Raw genomic sequence first — 25,502 nt, 5'->3', positions numbered from 1 at the left:
CCCCTCTGCTCACTGCCTTCTCAGTACAGGTAGACATTCCCCAAGGATTGGTCCATAGCCAACCTCTCATCTGTCTTCACCCTCTCTGCTTAGAGTCATGCTCTCTTTGCTCATTTAGAGGGCTTTTCAGATGCTAACTGCCATCTCCCTGGGTCTCCGATGTTAATTACATTTTTGACATTGGGCAAAATTCTCTAAGTTAACTCGTCTATAAAATGTGATTGAATTATGAAAATGAAGCAACCCGTGAAAAAAGGTTTTGAAAAGAAAAACATGCTTCTTGTTCTACTTAGCATTTTTCATGAGCTTTTGTTCATTTTGGGAGCTTTCATCACATTCTTCCTATCTCTATTGTGTATATTTTTTTTCTTTCTGTCCTTGATTATGTTAATTTTTGCTCATATGTAATTTTAAAAACAGTTCATCAGATAATTTCTTTTTAAACTATATTAATCTTTACATGATTCTTTTTTCCTTCATTGAGCTTAATGAGAGCTTCTAGTATACTTGTTCATATTTGTGTATTAAGAGAGATATTGGTAAACTGGAGTGTTTCTTGAGAATGATGATCAGGTTGGCAAAGGATTTAAATATAAAATATAATTTTAGAATTGGTTGGCATTTAGTGTGGAGATAAAAGAGTTAAGTGAGACAGTTCTTCAAATAGATAAAGAAATATATAAGGAGAAAATATTTTTATGTTGTTACAGATTTCAAAATTAAGACAAAGACTGGAAAATGAAGGAGAGTCAGTTTTGTTTCACTATAAAGAGTTTTGAAAACAAATTAGTGCTATTAAACAGAATTGCTTTTTCATTTCCGGGTAGGTTATGGCAGACTAAAATTTGTCTTTTGCAATACCTAGAAAAACTCAAATAAATTAGCTATACTTCCTAGAGCTGAAGTGACAGGGACTAAATGAACTAAAATTTCAGGGAAGAATATCATTTTAAGCCATTCTGTTGATTGTCATTTTTTTTCCTCTGAGGGCATTCGCTGATTGTAAGTGTGGTCTAAGGATTGGATTAGGCTTGGGCAGAAGGTGGCTTCTGGGAGTAAGAAAAGCCAGAGTAACTTTTAGTGACTGTACAGGCTGGAATGACAAATTGGAAACTTGAGGGATCTAAAACACATTGCCAGATTTCTCCACAGGGTTTGCTGTGTTCTGAGGCCACAGAAGAAGCAGGGGGGCTAGGCTAAAAGCTTCTAAAAGACAGAGTGAAAACTTCAGCAGATTTTTAGTATTTAGGAAGCAAACAAATAAAAGGACTTGGTGGGAGGGAGATGCTAAACTCAAACACAGGGCTGAATTCTTCTTGAAGACATTTGCAAAATTTTTTTCAGTTGTTTGGCCCTGCGAAAATAAGCTGAAAACTTCTGGGAGAACACTTCTTGTGTTCTTACAGGGCTGAGAAGATAAAGATCTATTGGGCTCTCAATCAAAGTCCAGGGAGTTCCATGTCTTAGAAATTGAAATAAATATGAGTTCCCCTTGTGGCTCAGTAGTAACAAACCCAGCTAGTATCTATGAGGACATGGGTTTGATCCCTGGCCACACTCCGTGGGTTAAGGATCCAGTGTTGCCATGACTTGTAGTGTAAATCACAGGCATGGCTCAGATTTGGTGTTGCCATGGCTGTGGTGTAGGCTGGTAGCTGCAGCTCCAATTTGACCCCAGTCTGGGAACTTCCATATGCCACAGGTGTGGCCTGAAAAAGACAGACAAACAGACAGACAGGAAGAAAGAAAAAGAAAGAAAGGGACAGATGACATATATCGTACTAAAACTTCATCCAAGCCCCAACCCTGCTGAGTCTTTGATTAGTCTGAGATTATCAGCCTCTCATCTGCCTAAAAATAGAAAGGTAGAATCTGCTCTGATGGAAAATAACATCATTTGGAGATTCTGAGGTTCTTCTATACATAATTCTGTCATTTAATAAAATAGTAATTAGACATTCAAATATATGAAACTACATGACCAATAATCAAAAGAAAAAAATGGGCATTGGAAACAAATAAATAGATGATTCAGATATTGCAGATAATTGACAAAGACTTCAAAATATCTATGATTAACTAATATGTTTAGGAAAATAGAAATAAAGGTGGACCAAAGAAACATTCGGTTGAATGAAGAGGAAATTTTATCAGAGAATTGGAGTACATACAAAATAATCAAAGGACTATTCTTTAACTAATATAAACTCTATCTGAAATTAAGAGTTTGGTGGAGAAGTATAATATGCTGACTATAGACCAGATTAGTGAACTGCAAAACACCCAAAATAAAGCATAGAAAGAGGAAAAAAAAAAAAAAAAAAGGAAAAATCAGATAATACCTAGAAGACATTTGGGATATGTTCAACAATTTTAACATAAGTAAAATTGAAGTCTCAAAATCAGAGGAGAGAACAAATGAAGGAGATGGATTATCTGAAGAGTTAAGGCCAGGAATTTCCCCAAATTTAAGAAAGATACCCCACAGAGATTCAAGAAGTTTATCCAAACTCAAACAGGATAAATAAAATAAAAACATTTTGGCTACATAATGCCAAAACTGCTGAAAAACCAAAGACACAAAAATCTTACCAACAATCAAAGAAAAGGGACTCATTATCTAAGAGCAAAGATAAGTTAGAAAGCTAAGGGAAATTAGAAGACAAGTCAAATGTAGAGTGTTGACAGCAAAGAACTGCCAACTTACAATTTTATAACCAATAAAGATAAATCCTTCAAAAAGAAAGATGTTATCTGACAAAAAACCCTAATGCAAATATAGAAACAAAACAAAAGCAAAGGGAATTCATTACTACCAGGCCTGTACTGAAACAGATACTGGATAGAATTTCTACAAATGGAAGAATGACCGACCCTAAATGGGACCATAGAATTGTCAGAGTAATTGAGGAACACTGGAGAATATAAATACGTATTAAATATAAATGATCAGTAATTATATCAGTCAATTTTTAATGCTTCATGGAGTTTAAAATACATATAGAACAATAGTGACAATAACATAAAAGGCAAGAAGGGGGTAAATGGAATTAACGTCTATAGTTTAGCAGTATTGATAAGATAATATTGCATAAGAATGCATGTTGTAATTTCTCAAGTAAACACTAAAAGAAAAGAGAAAGTATAACTGGAATGTTAACAGAAATAAAGGGAATGATAATAATTCAACTAATACAAAGAAGATAAGTTATGAGAAAAAAAAAAGGAACACAACGGAAAGGACAATTAGAATAGCAGGAAATGGAGGAAAACATAGAAGAAAGTCTTATACCTTGGAGTAGGAAAGGACTTCTTGATTAAAACACAAAAGCATTAACTACCAAAGAAAAAATGTATAGATTGGTTTGTATTAAAATTCAGAACAGGGGTTCCCATCGTGGCGCAGTGGTTAACGAATCCGACTAGGAACCATGAGGTTGCGGGTTCGGTCCCTGCCCTTGCTCAGTGGGTTAACGATCCGGCGTTGCCCTGAGGTGTGGTGTAGGTTGCAGACGCGGCTCGGATCCCGCGTTGCTGTGGCTCTGGCGTAGTCCAGTGGCTAAGGCTCCGATTCGACCCCTAGCCTGGGAACCTCCATATGCCGCAGGGGCAGCCCAAGAAATAGCAAAAAGACAAAAAAAAAAAAATATATATATATATATATATAAAATTCAGAACAATTGTTCATTAAAATACACTCTTAAGAGAAAAAGAGAATTAAGAGAATGAAAAGACATTCACAGAGTGGGAGCTATAGTCTCAACAAATATCTGAGGAACGAAGATTGTATCATATAAAGAGCTCCTCCAAATACAAAAGACAAACAGTCCAATAGAAAAATGGATAAAAGTCTTTAACCCTTCATGTAATAGTATATCCAGATAGTCAATAAATATGTGAAAAGTTATGCATCTTCATTAGTCATTATAGCAATGCAAATTAAAGATGTCATAGCACCACATATTCATTAGAATGGCTAAAATGAAAAAGGTAACAAATATTATGTGTTGTACGAAAATAGAACAACAGAAATTCTCATGACCTACTGGTCAGTGTGTAAATTGTACCAAATTCTTTGGAAAAAAATTGGCAGCACCTGCAATGCATATTCTATGACCCAGTAATTCTATTTCATGTGTATAAGAAGAGAAATCTGTATCTATATTAACCAAAATACATGTAGTAGAGTGTTCATAGCAGCCCTCTTTGTAGTAGTGCCAAAAAGAAAGGCTCATCAATGGAACAAGAGATAAATAAATTAGCATATTAACACAATGAAATATTTTACGGTTATGAGAATGAATGAATATCGACCGCATATGAATGAAACAGAATGTTGAGTGAAAGAGGTCAGATGCAATAAAGTATATACTGAATGATTCTATTTATACACAATTAAGATCCAGCAGATTTAATCTATCTACTTTTTTGTATATAATGTTTTTAATTTTTCTCCGTTAAACTGTTTTACAGTGTTCTGTCAGTTTTCTACTGTACAGCATGGTGACCCAGTTATACATACATGTATACATTCTTTTTTCTCACATTGTCATGCTCCATCATCAGTGACTAGACATAGTTCCCAGTGCTACACAGCAGGATATCATTGCTAATCAAAAATGCTCAATATCACTGATTATTAGAGAAATGCAAACCAAAACTACCACGAGATACCACCTCACACCAGTCAGAATGGCCATCATTAATAAGTCCACAAATAACAAATGTTGGAGAGGCCATGGAGAAAAGGGAACCCTCCTGTACTGTTGGTGAGAATATAAGCTTGTACAACCACCATGGATAATAGTATGGAGGTACCTTAGAAAACTATGCGTAGAACTACCATATGACTCAACAATTCCACTCTTGGGCATATATCTGGACAAAACTTTCCTTAGCAAAGACACATGCACCCGTGTGTTCACTGCAGTACTATTCACAATAGCTAAGACATGGAAACAACCCAAATGTCCATCACAGATGATTGCATTAGGAAGACGTGGTATATATACACAATGGAATACTACTCAGCCATAAAAAATAACAAAAGAATGCCATTTGCAGCAATGTGGATGGAACTAGAGACTCTCATACTGAATGAAGTAAGTCAGAAAGAGAAAGACTATTTTAAAATCAAGATACTTATTACTCTTGTGGGGTTCTGTGGAATTCTGTACTGCTTGTAACGTTTACTTCTTTGTTTAGATTTTCTTACATGGCGTATTCAACTTATGGCTATTCACCTTTGCCTCATGTGTATTTTCTACATATCTTACATTTCAAAAAGACGTATAATGAACTATCTTTTGAGTTAATCAGCTTCCTATTCCTGAAAATATTCAAGAAGAGAGATTGGACAATTACCTACCTGTAAGCAAAGCTTTGGAAGGGATTTCTGCATCAGAGTAAAAGGATAGGCAGCAGATACTTTCCCATGATCTTTTAAATTCTGAGATTCTCTGATTCCTTAAAGACAGTATATTTTCACAGCCATCTACATTTTTCTTCTTTCTTCACAAATTGTTTAAGATCATTGCTTACTTTCGTTGTTCCCAGTTTACTTCCTACTCACACCATTTCTCAATCACTGACCTCTCCATGGCCAAATCTAATGGCTTATTTTCTTCTTTTTCTGACATATTGGGGTCATTTTCTGGTGAGACTTCATTTACTTAAAATTCTCTCCCCTTAGCTCTCCTGACATCACTATTTTCTCATTCTCCTACTGTCACCCTCTCTCTCTCTCTTTTTCGCTGCTCATTTTTAAAATATTAGGACACTCCAAAGTTCTATTCTTAATCTACTCCACGGGCAATAAAATTCTATATGATTTCAGTCACTCCTAAGACCTCACTCACTATTCACCTGTTACTAGCCTTCCATCCATATGTCTAAATTCAGTTCTTGCTGCAAGGTTCCAGATCTATTCAGCTGCTTAATAGATCCACCTGTATGTCTTCAGCTTTGCATGTACAAGACCGAATTCCTATCTCTTCCCCAGAGTTGGTCCTCTTTCATTATTCCGTTAACCAGGAGAGAGTATCACCATCTCTGTTTTATGCACATATAGCAAAATTGTGGATTCTATTTCCTCTCTTCTCTTATCTTGTGTCTAATCAGTTACCAGATCCAATGGTTCCTTTAAAAAAAAAAATAAAAAACACTTAACAAATCTACTCTCCTAAACAAATTTTAAGTGCATAATACAACATTGTTAACCATAAGAACAATGCTGTACAGCACCAGATCTGTAGAATTTAATCATCTTGCATAACTGAAACAATGCCCATTGAATAGCAACTCTCCGTTTCCCTTCCCCCAGTCCTTCCTTTTTAATTTTGCATATTCTTTTAGTCTTCTCTAACCATTTCTCACTGCTTCAGCTTAATTTTGTTTGGCCCTCATTCTTTCTCCAAATGGCCTCCAAAAAAGATATTTTCTAATTTCATACTCAGCCAATTTATTCTGCACAATGATGCCGGCATTGATTTCTCTTACTAGAATGTTCTTTCTTAGGTCTTGACTTTGCAAACACTTATTCATTTGAGATTTGGCTCAAAAGCTATTTTCTCTATGAAGCCAGAGTTGACATTTACCTGAAATCTGTCAAAATTTGTTGACCAATCTCTGGTGCTGAAATGAATTATGGAAATATTATTATAGGGAACAACAATTATCTTTGAAGTATTAGATAAGAAATAGAATGAATATGAGCAAATGATTTGGGAGGTTATTAAGTTTTTAGTGTATAGTCTGTTGCTCAATGAATATTAAATGGGCAATATTAAATCAAAATGATTTATTGATTTCACTTGTTATATAATAGTTCTAATACAATACACACAAATATCTAAATATACATGTATCTACATTTTCTTCTGTGAAAGAGTGGAATACTTAATATAGCTTGTGAAAACTGATTGTCATGCCCATGTCCTAAATTGTTTTTTATTCACAGTTCATGAATGATAATGATGTTCTGAGAAAAATAAGCACTCAGATCACACAGATATACTCAAAGCATCTTCATTCAGAAGTGGTTGCCATTCAAGGGCACCTAATCACCTTTATAAACAAAATTTTCACCCTGGTAAATTAGGGGACAGAATTCATTTTAAAGAGAGGTTTTTTTTTTAGCCCAGGGAAGAGAAAGCTGTGGCACTGCTTCAAACAATCCCTTCAAACCTGAGGGTTTATGCATAACATGGGAGGAAAAATCCATATTTAAAGTAAGAGAGATTCAGTTTTCATGGTAAGAAGTATTTCTTAATAGGTAAGGATGGGAAATGCTATTGTGGTTCTTGGTATATGTTTTAGAGAGTGTTCACATAGCATTTTAAAAATATGTATTTTATACATACTTTTGAAATATTTGAATACAGATCCATCTGAGTTTAGTAGGATAAATCAGAGGACCTCTGAGTCAAAAAATCTCCCATGCATTCTATTACAATATTTAGGAAAATAATCCTTGTTCTTTAGATCCAAATATGTGATGTTAAATTATATAATTAGAATACCACAAATTATATTGTTTTCTCCTCCTGCTTTGTATTCTTATGATGTTGTTGGTAAACCAACCAAAAGCCTGGTCTCCTGGTATCTATCCTCCCTGGTTCTTGTCACTGGCTTAGTGACATTAATTTTTTCTAATATTATTTTGCCTTTAGGCAGAGCTTTGATTATGCAGTGTTGTCACTTATTGCTTATGGCATTCTTGTTTGGATAATTCTTTAAAATTCCAATTTTATGGGTGAAGAACTGGTTTGTTATATAATGTGAGTTATTCACATTATACAACAGATGAGTGGAAATCTTAAAACTTATGACAATATGAACTCAGATTTACATGGAAAACTCCCAGTAGACTGAATTATTTTTTTTTCCATAAAGGTATTCCACAGTGCAATAACAAACACAGAGGCATACCTTTACCTATATGATAGAGATCTTTTGTGTTGCGTTAGAGTCACCATTTGTGCCATGCATGCTAACTAAGCTGAGCTTCCTGTTGAGCTCTTGTCCAGCCTACAAGCTTTTGGTTATGAAGTTCTTGGTTCCTAAAATATAACACCTTCTGTCTGATGCCATTCTTCACTTGTCTAAACCTTAGCTTAGGCTCCAGTGTTACATTAATAAAGCTTATCCTCTCTTTTATCTTCCCTGTCCAAAGAATTTTTGCCCATGACCAAACAGCCATATTACTCTACCATTACCTTTCATTTTAAAATTAAAGGAAAAGCAGATTTTTTCTGTATTAAAATATTGTTGTTTATTTACATATCTTTCTAAGCTAGAGGGTATTGATCTAAGTGCTACCTATGGCATATAATATTATAATTCACTTACAAAGCTTTCCAAAATGAGAAAAAAAAAGGGTAGAAGACAGAAAGGCAAAAATGATGATATTGGCTTAATAAATAATCAAGATGAGAAAATCTACATTCATGGTTTTTATTATTTAGTGATTTGAGATTTCAGGGTAACTGCAGAAGTTTTAAGCCTAGGCTTGATATTTTATGGTTTTATTTTTGTTAAGTTGTTTTCGTTTTGGTCAAGAAATGTGCCTGGCTAACTGCACTTTAGAGAACATGTGGTTTCACCAAGATCAGCAGTGACTATGGAAAAGGATATGGTGTTGAGAAAGTTAGATCTTACTTCAGAACCTTCATGGTTGAGAGAACTGAAAGTGGTTCTACTAATCCTGAAGATGTTCATAAACCATTAGTTCTCCAAAACAAGGAATTATTATTACTAATAGTTTTTTGTGAAAATATGGCAGAAAGAGTTGACATCTATATTCTCGATGGAATTTTTTTTAATGGAATCCTGCTCCAGGGCAGTAGGCTTTCCTCCCCACATTTTATGAGGTATGAATGACAAATAAAAATTGTGTATGTTCTATATTGTATAATGTCATTTTTAAAAGGTGTATAATGTAGTGATTTAATATACATATACATTGAGGAATGCTTATCATAGTCAAGTTAGTTAATACATCCATCACCTCACATATTTATCCTTTTTTTTGTGGTGAGAACAATTAATACTCTACTCTCTTAGCAAGTTTCATGTATACTCTATAGTATTATTAACTATAATCACCATGCTGTCCACTAGATCTCTAGAAATTATTTCTTTTGATACTTAAGTTTCCTATTCCCTGCTTTACTTAAGGTACCAGTAAATGATATAAGTTTTACATGTGTAATCCAAAACTACTGTCCCTAGCTGGTAAGAACCACTTGTGCATTCAGAGTACAAGCCACTTGTACTTTCCCTGATGGCCCAGCCTTTTTCAAGGACCTTGGAATCCTCTGAATTTATCCTTTGGATTGGGAATGTGCGTGGAAGACCCAGAATGGGAAATATTATGGACCAAGACTGGAAATATCCTACACCACTTCCTTCATGTGCCATTGGCTAGAAAGCCATCATATGGGCATTTATGAATGGAAAGGAACAGAAAAATGTAGACTTTCTATGAGTGTGGGGAGAAGATGAAATAGATTTGGTAAGGAGCTAGCTAGTTTCTGCCATAATGTCTTTCAATATTTTATTTTTTCTGCCACAGGATTGAAATAACCTATAACATGTTGAGAAGGTAGTCATTGCCTTTACATATAGCTGTATTGATTACAAGAGCCCCCTCATCTTCATGATATCTTCTTATTCTTATCACAACTCTAAGAAGATAGGAATTATTAGCCTTGATTTTGAAACAGAGATTCATAGAAGTCAAATGAGTTGCCCAAGGCCATAGAGTGGGTATATGGTCAACCTAGGAGTGAAAACTGTGTCTCCTGATTACCTCTGCTACTTTTTCCTTTTAGGGAAAAAAAAACAGTGATACTATTCCTTATGTCTTGTGTCATGGGGTTGTGGGCATTGCTCTGCCGTGTGGATGTCACATGTTCACTTGTGCTTTCTGAGACTTGCAATGTAGGGCCATAGGTGCTGATGGCCTAGGAGACTGAGAAAATTACATAGCTCTTCTGTAACTTCAAGGAGGGTCTGTGTCGTTACAATCCTTTTCTATATTGAAAATCTTTCCTATCTCACATAGTTTTCAGATCTAGCTGAAAATTACCTGTGAATATGTAGGTATGAATTTCCCTGAGGATTTATCCTATCCTCTTATTTAGAAATCACCTGATCTTATGTTTATGAGGTAAAAGGGATATTGGAATAACTATCATCTTCCATACCTAACTCAGGAATATCATACACTCATATTCTAATAAGCATCTCAAACACAGCTCATTCTAACTGAATTCCTGATTTCCCCATGTGATTTAGCACAAAAAACAAACAAACAAACAAACAAAAAAACCTTTAAGAAATACATTTTCTTGGAATTACTACTATAGCTCAGTGGGTTAAGAATCCAAGTACAGGGACTCAGGTTGCTGCGGAGCCATGGGTTCAATCCCCAGACCAGCACAGTGGGTTAAAGGTTCCAGCAGTGCTGCTGCTGCAGCATAATTCACAGCTATGGCTTAGATTCGGTCCCTGGCCTCAGAATTTCCATATGGTGTGGGTGCAGCCCTAAAAAACTAAAAAAAAAAAAAAGAAAAGAAAAGAAAGACAGAAAAGAAATACATTTTTTTTTTTTTTGGCTTCTGTGAATAACCTTACTGACATGGACAGAAATTAAAACACAAACTGTTGAGTAAGGAGAACAAGTCAAAATTAGTTTGTTCTAATTAGGGATGTTATAGAGAATTACTTTCAATAAAGCTTGCACATTTAATTGCATGCAAAAATGCTGAGTAATAATTGAGGGGACTATAAATGATAAAAAATTAAATGTGAACTTAAACATTCTTCAGTTCTCTTAAAAATAATTTATTCTGAATCTCATAAGTTCATAAAAATTCCCTAGAGTTTGGTAATTTCATTTATACTAATGCTAGCAATAAATATGCTCTGCATATTTATTTATGGAGTTTAAAGAAACGATCATTTTAGAAAATGAAATTAAACCTAACTGGAATGCTAATATAGAGTATAGCTTTGGACAGAAGGCAGATCCATCAACCCAAGATTTCAAAGATTACAGGACACAATAATGATGGAATGTGTGGAATTTTAATAGTTTAGATGTCAGAATGATATAAAGAAAAAGTAGTTATCCATCCTCAAAAAAGTTGATGGATTAACAGGTTTGGGAAGATGACTCAAAGGCTAAAAAGAAATAAACAATTAAATGAGAGGTTAAAATATCACCTGACTTAGAAATCTGATTTTGCTAATAAATGCATGCATAGTGCCATGTTACTCTAAAGTTCCATCCCAATAGATATGTTCTTTTTGGTATGTTGGTGTAATGTGTGTGTGCGTGCGTGTGTGTGCACATGCAGATACAGGGTATAAAGAGACACAAAAAAATATCATCAGATCAGATCCCTTCTAGAGGACCGCGGGGTATTACATTGATTTCTAGCCTGAACCTCTTAGAACTTTTTTTTTAAGACTTTGTAGAATTCAACACCTTAGAGATCTAGCCTAAGGATCCCCCCAGTAAAAATGTCTAGTGACACAGGATATATAGGATTTTATATACAGTACAGTCAACCTCACTTGGCTCATGCCAGTTGTATATGTGAATTTTTATATACCAGAAGCTTGAATTATTCTTGAAAGAGTCCTAGTCAGTGGGTGAAGCCATGTAATGTGCATTATTTCAAACTAAGGCTGATGTGCCTTAGTCCAGTTCTTTCACTGATGCCGCTTTATGGCTCCCTGGCAGTGATAGGTTCCCTTACATCTAAACCTGGTAGGTTCCTTATTACTCGCCTGTTTCTGCCTGCCAGTGTGATCTCTTGACACTGCCCCTCTGCTGGAACTTAGGGTACTCATATACTCTCTTCTTTAACAAATCTAAGTCCTTGATTGAACTCCTTGACTTTCCAAATCATAAATATTTAACATATACTTCTTTATTTAGGTAGACTGTCAGTTTTTTCCTGTCTCAGATTATTGTTATTGCCCCAAGTCATTGAATGTATCAAACAATTCTTTAATATGTCTTAAAGAATTGGGGCAGGAGTTCCAGTTGTGGTCCAGTGGTTAATGAACCTGACTAGTAAGGTGATGCGGGTTTGATCCTTGGCCTTGCTCAGTGGGTTAAGGATCTGGCATTGTCATGAGCTATGGTGTAGGTTGCGGATGCAGTTTGGATCCTGCATTGCTGTGGTATAGGCTGGCAGATACATCTCTGATTAGACACCTAGCCTGGGAACCTCCATATGCCACAGGTTTGGCCCTAAAAAAACAAAAGCCAAAAAAAGTTGGGGTATGTAATTCGCATCAGAATTATTATGAAACACTTTTTTACTATGCACTGCTGTATGCCCTCTCACACATCCAATTTTGCCTTCCATTAACCATTGTTAAAATAGTCTTGAGAGTCTGATAATGGATTCTCATTGGACATATCACTTTGGTCAGGGTTTGGCTAGAAACAAAGGAACCACTCTTGATTGTCCAAGTTGGAAGTAATTAACTTCAGAAAACTAGGTTCTTACATACCATTAGAAAGCCAAGGAGACAACAATCAAAGAAACATCCCCATTAGCTCTAAGCGGATGAAAAAGTTGGAAAAATGTGGGAAATTGGTGCTGAATTTAGCTATCTAGCTAGGCACTGAAGCTACAGACCTTCACAAAACCTGAAGCCTACACAAACTTCATGTCTGACACCTGCCTGCCTGTTGTTGGAGAATGACAATTTTTTTCTTCTCTGCTTTCTACATCTCTTACAAATGTATCTCATTAGCAAAATTTAATCTGGAAGCCCCCTGGCAAGGAATTCTGGAAGTGTACCTTCCAGGCAATGCAGGAAAAGTATAGGAAGGGGCAGAGGTGATCCCAAATTGATGAGTCAGTTCAAAATGTTGGTATTGTATTTAATTCATTTAAGTGAACCACCCCCCATTTGCCTTTTATATTTGGTATTTGCAGTTTGCCTGCCTTAATATTCCATATCTACACACACACACACACACACACACACACACACACACACACACACACACACACACACAGTTTGCAAACAGAAATGATGGCTAGAAAAGTACCAAGGCAAAAAGATGTATTTATTTTTTAATCATCTGTATATTTATGAGATAATGCTAAAACATGACTCACTGATATTTAGCATCACTACTTTGAAACCTATACAGATTATTCCTTTGAGGAACAGCACTGCTAGTGTGTGTAGCTGGCAAGCAATTTTCAGTAAGTTTCTTTTCTTACGGAAACTGATGTGCTAAAATACAATAAGTTACAGCAAAAAACATGGGCTTTGGATCAGACTGAATGAGGTTTACTACTTATCCAATTTTAATCGAGTTGCCCTCTGTGGGCTTTAACTTCCTTATCTGTAATGTTTGGATAACAGTAATATTCACCTATCTCAAACATTTTTATGTGGTTGAATGAGATAATATGTATGAAAATGATTGTCATTGGTGGGTTCTCAAAAAATTATTCCTTTCCCTTTCCTCATTTCTCCAATATTCTTTCTAAGGACTGAACTATGGTTTTGGAAAAGTAGGTAGAAAAATATGTGGGTTGATATTTCCTAGGAGATTTTTTTGTACAGTAAATAAGCTTTCCTATATTTTTTTCTAAGACTGTACCAATTCTTTAAAATCTATGTGAATCTGCAATATCATTGCCCAGTGAATGATCTTTATCAGTAATCTTAAATACTCTCTCTTACACCTGCTTATCTGCTAAAGAGGAATCTGTTTGTAATGAGGTTGTCATTTCCAATTGAGATTTAAGCAGGAATTTATCAAAAGTCTTAGAGATAAAGATGCATGTTGGAATAGGCACACAACTACTTAGATATTTCTCCTGCATCAGCTCTATTGTGTTGACCAGATATGAAGGCAAATAAAAGGAACGTGTTCTTTTTTCTTTTTTCTCTTTTTTTGTCTTTTCTAGGGTCGCACCTGTGGCATATGGAGGTTCCCAGGCTAGGGGTCTAATTGGAAATGTGGCCACTGGCTTACGCCATAGCTACAGCAATACGGAATCTGAGCCATGTCTGTGACCTACACCACAGGTCACGGCAAAGCCAGATCCTTAACCAACTGAGTGAGGCCGGGGATTGAACCTGCAACCTCATGGTTCCTAGTTGGATCTGTTAACCACTGAGCCACAATGGGAACTCCCCTAAAAGGAACTTCTTCTATTAAAACTTTCTTGTCTCTCCTGCTGAAACATTACTATGACTTAAACAGGGTTTGCTTTCTTGGTATCAGATCATTTATTTATCATTTTGATATGCAAATTAAGAGGCTAAAGTAATGCAGGCTTTCTTTGTAGGGCAGAGCAGAAAAGAGTACCAAGAGCTGAATTGTTTGGGTAGAAACAGGAGAAAGGAAAAATAAAAACCCAGGAGAAAGGGAATCAACAGTACGGGAATGCTGATAACATACAAAAATTAACTTGCTGATGAATCAAAATTACTGTTTTTTAACTAGGAGTGTCATCATTTGGATGCAATATCCACATAGTAGTATGTAGTTGACGTGGTTGCTCTTCTCAGGGAGGCAAAGAAGGATGATTAGTGCTTGGAAAGGCTAAAAGTAAATGCTTCTGTTCTGGCTCAGCTTCTCTGTGTCTCAGTAGAAATTAATGTGCCACATACCATAGAGAAAACAAGAAGATGACTCTCTCAATCCTTTCTCTTATTGTTCATCCTACAGCATCTCCCCAAATCATTTCCTGTTCATCTTAGTTTTTTACTGATTTAATAAACATATGTGTTTTTGCGTCAGGTAGGTTCAGATAAAAGTTTATTGATTCATCAAGTAAGGTTCAGATGAGTCTTCGAGGGTTTTAACAGTTCACTTTAGAATGTCTTTTTCTGGGAGTTCCCGTCGTGGCGCAGTGGTTAACGAATCCGACTAGGAACCATTAGGTTGCGGGCTCGATCCCTGCCCTTGCTCAGTGGGTTAAAGATCCAGCGTTGCCGTCTGAGCTGTGGTGTAGGTCACAGATGCAGCTCGGATCCTGCGTTGCTGTGGCTCTAGCCTAGGCTGGCAGCTACAGCTCTGATTCGACCCCTAGCCTGGGAACCTCCATATGCCATGTGGGAGCGGCCCAAGAAATGGCAAAAAAAAAAAAAAAAAAAAAAGAATATCTTTTTCTTCATTTACATGGCTTTAGTTTTTTGTACTAGTCAAGATAGGTTTTGCTATTCTACACTGCCAAGAAATAAAAAGAAAAACTTAGGTTCAATGGCTTAATTCAATAAAAGTTTATTTCTTATTCATGTTATGTATGTGAAATATATGTAGATACACATACACATATACACATATATAGATACATATATATAGATATATACACATATACATGGATATATATACTTGGGCTGTGAAACCTAGTTGCGAAGAGGTTAACTCTAGTCCACCGTCACTCAGGAATGCAGGCCAGTAGAGAGACTCTAATTTTCTATTTGCTTCATCTTGAGTGATTGTTAGATTCCCAATTGGTCATGGCAGCAGAAGAGAAAGACTGCTGGCCATGGCAGGGGAAGAGAAGCTTACCAAGTGTATATGGGCTTTTTGCTGCCTTAACCTTTAAGTGACACAATTTCCTTCTACAGACAGCCATCGGCTAGAACTTGTCACCTTCAAGGGCACTGGGAAATGCAGAAGACCAAATGTAATATTTGGTTAGCATAGCCATTTATGCCCCATTTGTAAACTTTTCTTTTCATGTTCTTCAACATAAAATGATGTGCAAGTGCTTCTAGAAAACGTTTGCTTATACCATAGCACATTGTTTTCCTTTTTAGTCACTTGGCAATTGATTTTGTACAATTACAGAACCTTTAAAAATTTTTTTATTAATGTTAATTTTTTTCTCCCAAGAACATTGTAAAATCTTAGGGAACAGAAACAGCATCTTCTATTTTTGAATATCCCATTATAGTACCTAAAATATTTTTATGTCTTAATTTCAAAATGACTGATAAATACGTTCATGCTATTGTGTATGCAGTTATATATTAGTATAAAAATAAGGTCCTGGCCCTTTAGTTTTGAGACAGATTTATACAGGTAGACTGAAAACTTCCTGGTGTGTTCTCAGATTTTCTCCATTTTTATTCCTTAGCCTTGAAGGTGAGTGTGGAGATTCAAAGAAACCATTTCTTGACCATCAGAATATAGATTTACTTTCTCCAGGACAGAATAGTATGACTATCTCAGCTTTAAAAAAAAAAAAAAAAGGAAATAATTTAAATATCCTTTAAGACATTCTTCAAATGGCACCAAGTATAATGTTTCTTTGATCATATATCATTTTTATTAAAGCCTTTCCATGACCCAATTTCATGTAACCTTATGCTTAAATTCATGCTATTCTTAAACTCTAATATTCCTTCTATTTTTTATATTTAATACCTTTCAATCTATTATTTAATCCCCATTTTCTTAAACCTTATTGATCTTAAAGTTATTTTGCTCTTGCTCTGCTGAAGTAGCAGTTGCTACCATTTTAAAAGCTCTTTTCACTATTTAACATCATGTCATCTCATTTAGGTCATTCATAATCAAAATTCTGTATACTTCTTATAAAATGGTGATCCGGTTCATTTATCTTATAACAACTACAATGTAAGCAACTTGAGGGCAAAATTGCATTTTTCTCCAGCATTTTGAAAAGTTTATGTTATATTGCCTTGGCACTAGAATTTCTTAAATTAGATTGAATGGAGACCAAGATAATTATAAGTAAATGATTAGATTCTCAAAACTAAGCAGACTCATTTGTGTATGCTGATATTTATCCATCTTTCATGAGAAATGTCGTCCTCTCAGCTAGCAGCATTAGCACAACTTAAAGACTGAAGGAAGATGAACAAACATTTTAATCACAATAAAAGTAATTCCTTGATTTTGTGTAATGATTTATGGTTTACAAAGTCTTTGACACAGCCCTAGGAGATGAGAAGTCCTGGTAGTATTATCTTCACTTCGCAGACATAGAAACTGATCATGTGTCTGAGAATTATTAGAGTTTTCTGGTTCCTAGACACTCTATGAGTTAAACATTTCCTCTCTATCATGATTCTTCAGATACACAACAGACAACTCTTAGGAAAAAGGAAGTAGAACATTAGTTGGGTAAGCCTACAATACTTGCAAAAATACTCTAATCATCCCTCATGTTTGTGTATTGGCATCTTCTCTAAACTTAGAGGTGTTCTCTGTGCTTTAAAACTCAGAAGAAAAGGAAGCCTTGCAGGATGATGAAGGCTGAAGATGATACTCTGTGAGGAGAGATTTAGTTCAGAGAATACATGAGCCAACTAATCAGTTTTGAGTATAGTGACAACATGGCCAACTATATTTATTTTTAAATGTTGTAATGTACTTCAAATGTTGTTTAGTGCTTATTTATAGCTGTTATTTGAAAGTAGCAAGTTAGAGTTAGAAATAGTGCCCACAGTTGAATTTTTTTTAAATAAAAATTGTTATAAACTTTTCTGGTGAAACCAATACAATAGATAAAGAAAAGAGAATGACATCTGACAAAAACCTAGAACAAATTTTCCAGGAAAATGATGCAGTAGATAAAGACTAAATGTGGTATCTTCATAATTCCAGAAACCGTGCAAGTTACTACAGTGTACTCGCTGGGACTCTATGACTAGAAATCTAATTACAAAATAATTTACTAAGATTATAGAAACCTGTAATTAGAGGCATAAGATATATTACTGCACGGAATGTAATATTAATTCTGGCTCACAGAAAAGATTAACTGGAAGGACATTGATAGGGATTTAGGAACATCATGGTTTCCTGGATTTGAGGAATGTTGTGTGGTCACATAATCCTGCTGACTGTAATTCTGCAGTTAGAAAGTGGTCTTTGCTGTCCACCTGAAACTAATACAACATTGTAAGTCAATTATACTTGAATTAAATAAAATTTTAAAAAGAAAGTGATGTCTTTGACATAAACATTGCCCCCTCTGAAGTCTTTTTTGTAAGAATTGTTTAATGAAGTAGGATACGAACTCAAAAACCTTGACTTGAATTTGGTGATTAATTTCCTTAAAGGATGTTGGAAGGGTTGAGATGGTGTGAAAGGACTAATATCTGGGAGAAAAATGAGAAAGGAAGATAAGAGGAAGCTCAGAGTGGATAGTGGTAGAATTGGATGAGAACAGGGTAGAAGACCCAGGATCAGTGACTTTTCAATTTTACAGGTGGCACATCTTGAAGTGAGTCAGACTGGTTTTTCTGGGTTAAGATATTTTGCAGTTCAAAGACAATGTATGGCTCAGCTAACTTTTCTAACCTGTTATCAGACTAGAGAAGATGCCAACCCAGCAGGAAGCAGAGTTGATAATGTTAGTGCTTAGTGACTATGACTAATTAGAGGACTTAATTAAGCTGTCAAGAAAGAATAAAGATAATCACTTTTAGTTAGTTTCTACTCTTTTGTACCCAGGAAGATGAGCAAATCCATTTTTCTCCCAGGCCATCACATGATCCTCCCTTTCTCTTTTGACGTTTTTCTAACCTCATGTGCACCTTCCTGAGTGATCCAGATTTTACAAGTAAATGACATGCTTTGCTTTTTGTTTCACTCTGCTGTAGCGATTTTATTCATAGTATAGTCTTCTGGCATATAACATATTTGAATTTGCTAGTTTAAGCATACCCTTTTTACACTGCCACCCAATAGTTATAGTTGTTATTATTATTACTGTCTTTGTTAAAGCTAGTTTTTATTTTAATACCAGAAGTACCTATAATGACAGTAATCAGGCAAATCATATTATTGTTGTATCCTGAAATGTAGTAAATATTTACAGCCAGTAAAAATAATGTGTGTTACTTATTATGTGGGATGAAAACCCTACATACATCCTCACATTCAATCCTACAAAAACCCAGTGAGATGGGTTTATTAAAACTGTTGTCAATGAGTTCCTGTCGTGGCTCAGTGGTTAACGAACGCAACTGGTATCTGTGACGATGCACGTTTGATCTTTGGCCTCTTTCAGTGGGTTAAGGGTCTGGTGTTGCCATGAACTGTGATGTAGGTCATAGACTTGGCTTGGATCCCGTGTTGCTGTGGATGTGGTGTAGGCAGGCAGCTACAGCTTGGATTTGACCCCTAGCTTGGGAACCTTCACATGCAGCTCTAAAAAGACAAACAAACACAAAAAAACAAACAACCCCCCCAATAAAAAAACTGTTGTTAAGATGGAAAACCCAAAGGTGAGAGAATTTAAGAAATATTAGTGTTATATAGGTAGTTGGTGTAGCCGAAGCTGGAATGTGAACCTAGTTCCACTTGACCTCACTATGCTAAATATATACATGGTGTGTAAGTACTAGTTATTTAGCTAGGATTTAGCCAAGCACTAGATTATTTAGTCTGGAGTCAATGTTTGTGTGTGTCCATTGACTTCAAATTGCAATATATCCCTGCTTATGGAAGAAATGGTTTCATAAATATACTGCCGAGTATATTCTTGTAACGTTTTACCATGAACTAACTGCACAGCAGGTCAATGTAGTTTACATATTCAATCACCAGAAGGTTTCAAGGCAGAATCAATGAACGAGAGAGAAAGGGGGCTGCCTCAGTGCAAGGTGTCCTTTTGACTAGAAGAATCATTCTGGTGATTCTAGTGTCATTCTAAAGACAACTTTAAGGTGTCTTTTAGTATCACGTGAATGAATGCATTTGTGTTTGTTTCATGTGCTCTCTATGCTGTGGTCTGTCGGCTTGTATTTTGTCCAGAAGAGCTTTCACTTTTATGAATTTGAAGGTTTTATTAATAAAGTGTAGACAGAGCTTTATTATCCAACTATGTGGAAAATGTATTGGGTAAACAAATTGCGTACTATTTATTTATTTATTTATTCATTGATCTGTTTGGTTAGGTATAGTTCTTTTTTTTTTTTTTTTTGTCTTTTTGCTATTTCTTTGGGCCACTCCCACGGCATATGGAGGTTCCCAGGCTAGGGGTTGAATCGGAGCTGTAGCCACCGGCCTACGCCAGAGCCACAACAACGCGGGATCCGAGCTGCGTCTGCAACCTACACCACACCTCAGGGCAACGCCGGATCGTTAACCCACTAAGCAAGGGCAGGGACCGAACCCGCAACCTCATGGTTCCTAGTCGGATTCGTTAACCACTGCACCACGACGGGAACTCCTAGGTATAGTTCTTGAAAATCATATTTACTGAAAGTTATTGGATATTATTATTGCTGTTTTGTGAATGGAAGATTGTTGGTTTTGCATTTTTCTGTCGTTAGTTTGAAATAGCCTTATTGTCATCCTCTGTATTGTTAATGCTCTAGAAAGTTTGTGAATGTCTTGTGATGTCATTCAAGCCTGTAGTTATAGAAATGCTTAACAGATACACTATTCAGAGATAACAGATAAAGAGTTCCTGGTTTCCTGAACTTGAAGCTTATGCAATTTAGAAGACTTCTATGCAGAAAAAATATTTTTCTGCATCTATTGATATGATCATATGGTTTTTATTCTTCAGTTTGTTAATGTGGTATATCGCATTCATTGATTTGAAGATATAAAAAAATCTTTGCATTCCTAGAATAAATCCCACTTGATAAGGTTTTGATCCTTTTGATGTCTTGTTGGAGTTGCTTTGTTAATATTTTGTTGAGGATTTTTGCCTCTATGTTCATCAGTGATTTGGGCCTATAATTTTTTTGTGTGTGACATATGTGGTTTTGGTATCATGGTGATGGTAGCCTCATAGAATGAGTTTGGGAGTGTTCCTTCCTCTGCAGTTTTTTGAAATGGTTTCAGAAGGGTAGGTTTTAACTCTTCTCTAAATGTTTGACAGAATTCACCTGCGACATCATCTGGTCTTGACTTTTGTTTGTTGAGAGTTTTTAAATTACTAATTCACTTTCAGTTCTGGTAATTTGGTCTGTTCGTATTTTCTATTTCTTCCCGGTTCAGTCTCGGGGGATTGTACCTTTCAAAGAATTGCTTTCTTCTATCCCTTCTATTCACATTTTACTCTAAAAGTGACTGCACAATTTTAGGAATGCCTTTTAAGCACAGATTGGCATGGTTTTATTGGGTCATTATTGTTCTTTATAATAAATTATAAATATAATATTTGACACCTAATCTTTTTATTATTTATTTATTTATTTATTTTCCACTGTACAGCATGGGGATCCAGTTACACATATGTGTATATAGATTTTTTCCTCCCATTGTTGTGTTACAATGTAAGTATCTAGACATAGTTCTCAATGCTACACAGCAGGATCTCATTGTTAATCCATTCCAAGAGCAATAGTTTACATCCTTTAACCCCAAGCTCCCAATCTCTCCTACTCCCTCTCTCTCCCCCGGGCAGTCACAAGTCTATTCTCCAAGTCTATGATTTTCTTTTCTGTGGAAATGTTCATTTGTGCTGTATATTAGATTCCAGTTATAAGTGATATCATATGGTATTTGTCTTTCTCTTTCTGACTTATTTCACTCAGGATAAGTGTCTCTAGTTCCATCCATGTTGCTGCAATTTTTTTTTTTTTTAATGTCTACACGCATAGCATTTGGAAGTTCCCAAGCCTGAGATTGAATCTGAGCCACATCTGTGACCTATGTGCCACAGCTGCAGCAGTCCTGGATCCTTTAACCCACTGTGCTGGGCTGGGGATTGAACCCATGCCTTCGCAGTGGCCTGAGCCACTGCAGTCAGATTCTTAACCCACTGCCCCATAGCAGGAATTCCTTAACAATTTTTTTGTGTTGTATTATTTCATTTGTGGAATAACCTCCTAATATATTATTCTTTTTGATTAACTGCTACATTCCAATATTCCAGTAGATTTTTATTTGTTGAGGTTTTTTTGGTATTAAAATGATCTGGGATTAATTAAAAAAAGAATACAAAATTGTAGAGAGAAAATTACTTACAAATGTGAATGTTTTGTGGATTGTTCCTGGAACCCATTCCTACACTATGAAAAGTAGCAATAACTAATTATACATAGACATTACTGCAAACCACAGAAATATAGCCCCCTTCCCAAAGTGGAAGTCCCAATCATATTCCCCATTCCCCTTAAAGGCCCCAGTGAGTCTGCACGCACCCATTTATCCCTCTAAGGAGCCCAGTTGATGGACAGTTGAATTGATAGCACATGTCAGTGCATATTTCCTGAAGCTAGATCAGTTGAATAATCTTGTGTAAACAGAGGCAGACATATTATAAAGTTATAAAATGTAGCTTTAGCTTTATGGCTGATGTTGGAAAGGATTAATTTTGTAGTATTTTTGAAGAAAAGTAAATTCTTATTGTTAAGCATATTGAACTAATATATATGAGGGCACACATACATCTAACATGGTTTTTCTCATAGTTTTATTGATTATCAGATTAAGATTATAATTAATATGGATTGACTGGATGACTTGAGACTTGAGTAAGCTACTTAAAAAGTTAATAAAAGATTTTGATTTTGTTAAAGAATGTTGTAAACCTTTTTATTTTTATTTTTTGTCTTTTGTGTTTCTAGGGCCACACCCGTGGCATATGAAGGTTCCCAGGCTAGGGGTAGAATCAGAGGTAGAGCTGCCTGCCAACTCCATAGCCACAGCAATGCAGGATCTGAGCTGTGTCTGCAACTTACACCACAGCTCAGGGCAACGCCAGATCCTTAACCCACTGAGCAAGGCCAGGGATCATACCTGCATCCTCATGGATACCAGTCGGGTTTGTTAACTGCTGAGCCACAACGGGAACTCCTAAACCTTTGTAGAGTTTGGCAACTGTTAGTACAATGTTACAATGAAATATTGTTATTTCAATGTTTTGGAGCAATTTTTACAGAATTTTACTCAGCATAGTGATTATACTTCTCAAAATGTTGACCTTATTAAAAGACATTTCTTCATTTTACTTGTGGTGTGCAGTGACACCCATCTTTTCTCAAAAGCAAAGAAAGAAATGTACAGGTTGACCACTCTCCAGACCATTCTTAATTTGAATATCACTTTTCCTTGGACACTTTAAATTTGACATAAATGAAGAATGTTTTCTTAATCTGGAAATTTTAGAATAAATATTTTAGTTCCTTAGACATACGCAATTGATATAAGACGTTTTATCTTGAATTAGAACTTGTATACCAAACATAGCCTATGGCCATCATTAAGGTTCAGATAATCAACTCTTATGTGATGCATAGAAGACAGTATTTATCTTAGGATATAGGTAAGCTAACTTTTTATTTTCTTAGAGGATATAAAACCATGATATTGTTCTTTCTAATATTTTACAAGCATTCTTTCATCCCCATTTCAACAGTATAATACACATATATGGGGGCTATAGAGTGTAAGACGTGAGGTGAGAATATAGAAGTATACACAGGAGAAAATATATTATTATCCGTGTAAATAAAACATGAAAATATTCCTCCCTGACCATAATCTCCTACCAGTAACTAAATCCATATTCATGATGGATTATAGAACAACCATTTACAATAGCACTTTGTCACTAGAAATGTGGAAGTTGTTTGGGAAATTTAAGATACCCCTGATATCTTTATGGCTTTTAAGAACCTTTCCTTCTCTGCTCAATGTTAGCTCTGAGGGCTGAAATTCCCAGGCCTGCCTCCCACAAAAATGCCAGCAAATTCTTACAAAGAATAAAGCTCATGGTAACTGATATCCCATCTGTCTTTTCTGAAGCATTGTCTGCTTTCAAAATAATGTATCAATTCAATTTTGTGTCATGTTAAATTTTCATTGCTTAGAAATTTTCTGTAACAGTCTAACCTACTCACAGCATTGCCTCGTTTTCATCTTTGCAGTCTTTTCATTATCTTAGTCCTTTTACTCAAAACAATACCTACCTCTTTGTTTTCCTAATTATTCCTTTGTAGTAGGAACTATAAAAGGTTCTGTAATGAATCTCTGTCCAGCCTTTCTTTCTGTGTCTAGTAATTCCACCACTCTCTTTTTAATTTCTCCCCACAAACCTTCTGTTTTGTGAGATTTATTCCAAAAACATGATAACTTGATGGGAAACTGTGAACTGCTTTAATACCTAAATGCATGATGGCACCTGTGGAAGGGAAAAGCACAAACTTATGTTCCATGACGGATGCCATAGTTTATGTAGACAGTTGAGACTCAAAGAGCCTACTTTAGAACTATTACAGGCAGGGGAATTCCCATTAGCTGGTTAAGAACTCAACATAAGTGTCTGTGAGGATACAGGTTCTATCCCTGGCCTCACTACAAGTTGCAGCATACGTTGCAGATGCAGCTTGGATCCAGTGTTGCTGTAGCTGTGGCATAGGCCTACAGCTGCAGCTCCAATTCGACCCCTAGCCTGGCTTCCATATGCTGCAGGTGTAGCCCTAAAAAGAAAAAAGAAATATACAGGTAGGAAGTGGTGAATCCGGGATTTGGACTTAGGACTTGCTGGCTCTAAAACACAACTTCCCTCTGTTTTTACTGTTTCTATTTCATTTAAAAAAAGGTGTGACATCCTGGCTAATTAATCTCCTTATAACAACATCAACTATGTTTTAGTTTTTAGTTGAAATTAAAGAATTAATGGTGGTGATATTTTTGGAGATGAGTTATCTTACAAAAGAAGGGGGTTTGCCTATATACTAGATTCAGCATTAGAAGGAGGGTCATTTGCAATATTCCTGTCAGTTTTATAAAGTCCCAACAGCTCTCTAGAGAGACATTGGGCTGCCTACCTAACGAGTACTGAAAGGTAGTATTGGCGAACAGTTCAGACTGCTGGGTTGGCACCATCAAGAGAAATGATTGCTCCCAAAGCCATCTGGAGTACTGAAAAGTACTTCAGCTAAACAGAAAGAAGGATGAAGGATACCAGACATTATTCATCATGCGGGTCCCACTCATCACATTTTTTCTATCTTCCACCATTTGGGAAAACTGCATCCTAGCCAACCTGGAGAGAGAAGAGTAGTAAGAAAGGGACGAATCCCATGATCGCTGCCCTTTTTGATAAGGAAACTATAAGGCATCAGTAGCTAATCAAAAGTTGCAATTGTTAAACCCCTATTTGTATAATTTGGGGGGAGCTCATGAGGCATTAGGCCAGAGACTGAAGAAGCTCCAATTGACTTGGTGAATCAGTGGTAAGATTCTGCCCAGTTGCTTAGTTTTGCATAATAAAAGACTTAACCATTAAAGGCCCTAAGGGACCCCACATCACATCTATGTTTGTATTAAATTGCATTGCTTTTATTCTACATATTCCTTCCTTATAAATAAATTTTTATACCTCAACTCTCATGACAAGTTTATATCATTGGGATACATCGTCTTTATTAACAAGGTTGCTATTATAACTAGGAGGTACTGGCTGATCTTGAAGTGCTTTTATGATTCTTCATTACTGTCTTACATGCGTATGCAGAATTACAAAGGGGTTGTGGGTACTGGCCTACTTACTTTTGAAACT

The 25,502-nt window shown here is 35.8% G+C and overlaps 2 protein-coding genes and 1 long non-coding RNA gene across 10 annotated transcripts in view; 2 read left to right on the top strand and 1 right to left on the bottom strand.

The window, feature by feature from the left end:
- Positions 1 to 25,502, top strand: part of CTNNA3 (catenin alpha 3) — a 1,780,789-nt gene that overhangs the window by 651,908 nt on the left and 1,103,379 nt on the right. The gene's annotated exons all lie outside the window — the stretch shown is intronic.
- Positions 1 to 25,502, bottom strand: part of LRRTM3 (leucine rich repeat transmembrane neuronal 3) — a 175,315-nt gene that overhangs the window by 25,402 nt on the left and 124,411 nt on the right. The window contains exon 4 of one of the 4 annotated variants that reach the window (XR_014827996.1): positions 361 to 1,709. The exons of the other annotated variants lie outside the window; for them this stretch is intronic. The gene's annotated coding sequence lies outside the window, so the exon portion shown is untranslated. Of the gene's footprint in view, positions 1 to 360; positions 1,710 to 25,502 lie in introns of those variants that run through there. 4 annotated transcript variants of the gene reach the window in all.
- Positions 10,604 to 15,989, top strand: LOC146396852 (uncharacterized). The gene is made up of 2 exons (XR_014827999.1): positions 10,604 to 13,978; positions 15,116 to 15,989. It is a non-coding gene; the product is annotated as an uncharacterized LOC146396852 (long non-coding RNA).

The sequence above is a fragment of the Sus scrofa genome, chromosome 14 (genome assembly GCF_054392235.1).
Source record: "Sus scrofa isolate SSC_HxYL_T2T_F1_AM1 chromosome 14, Sscrofa_HxYL_maternal_Yorkshire_Landrace_v2.0, whole genome shotgun sequence".
NCBI classification, from domain to species: domain Eukaryota; kingdom Metazoa; phylum Chordata; class Mammalia; order Artiodactyla; family Suidae; genus Sus; species Sus scrofa.
Note: the sequence above shows the minus strand (reverse complement) of the source record. Positions and strands in the feature narration are given on the sequence as shown.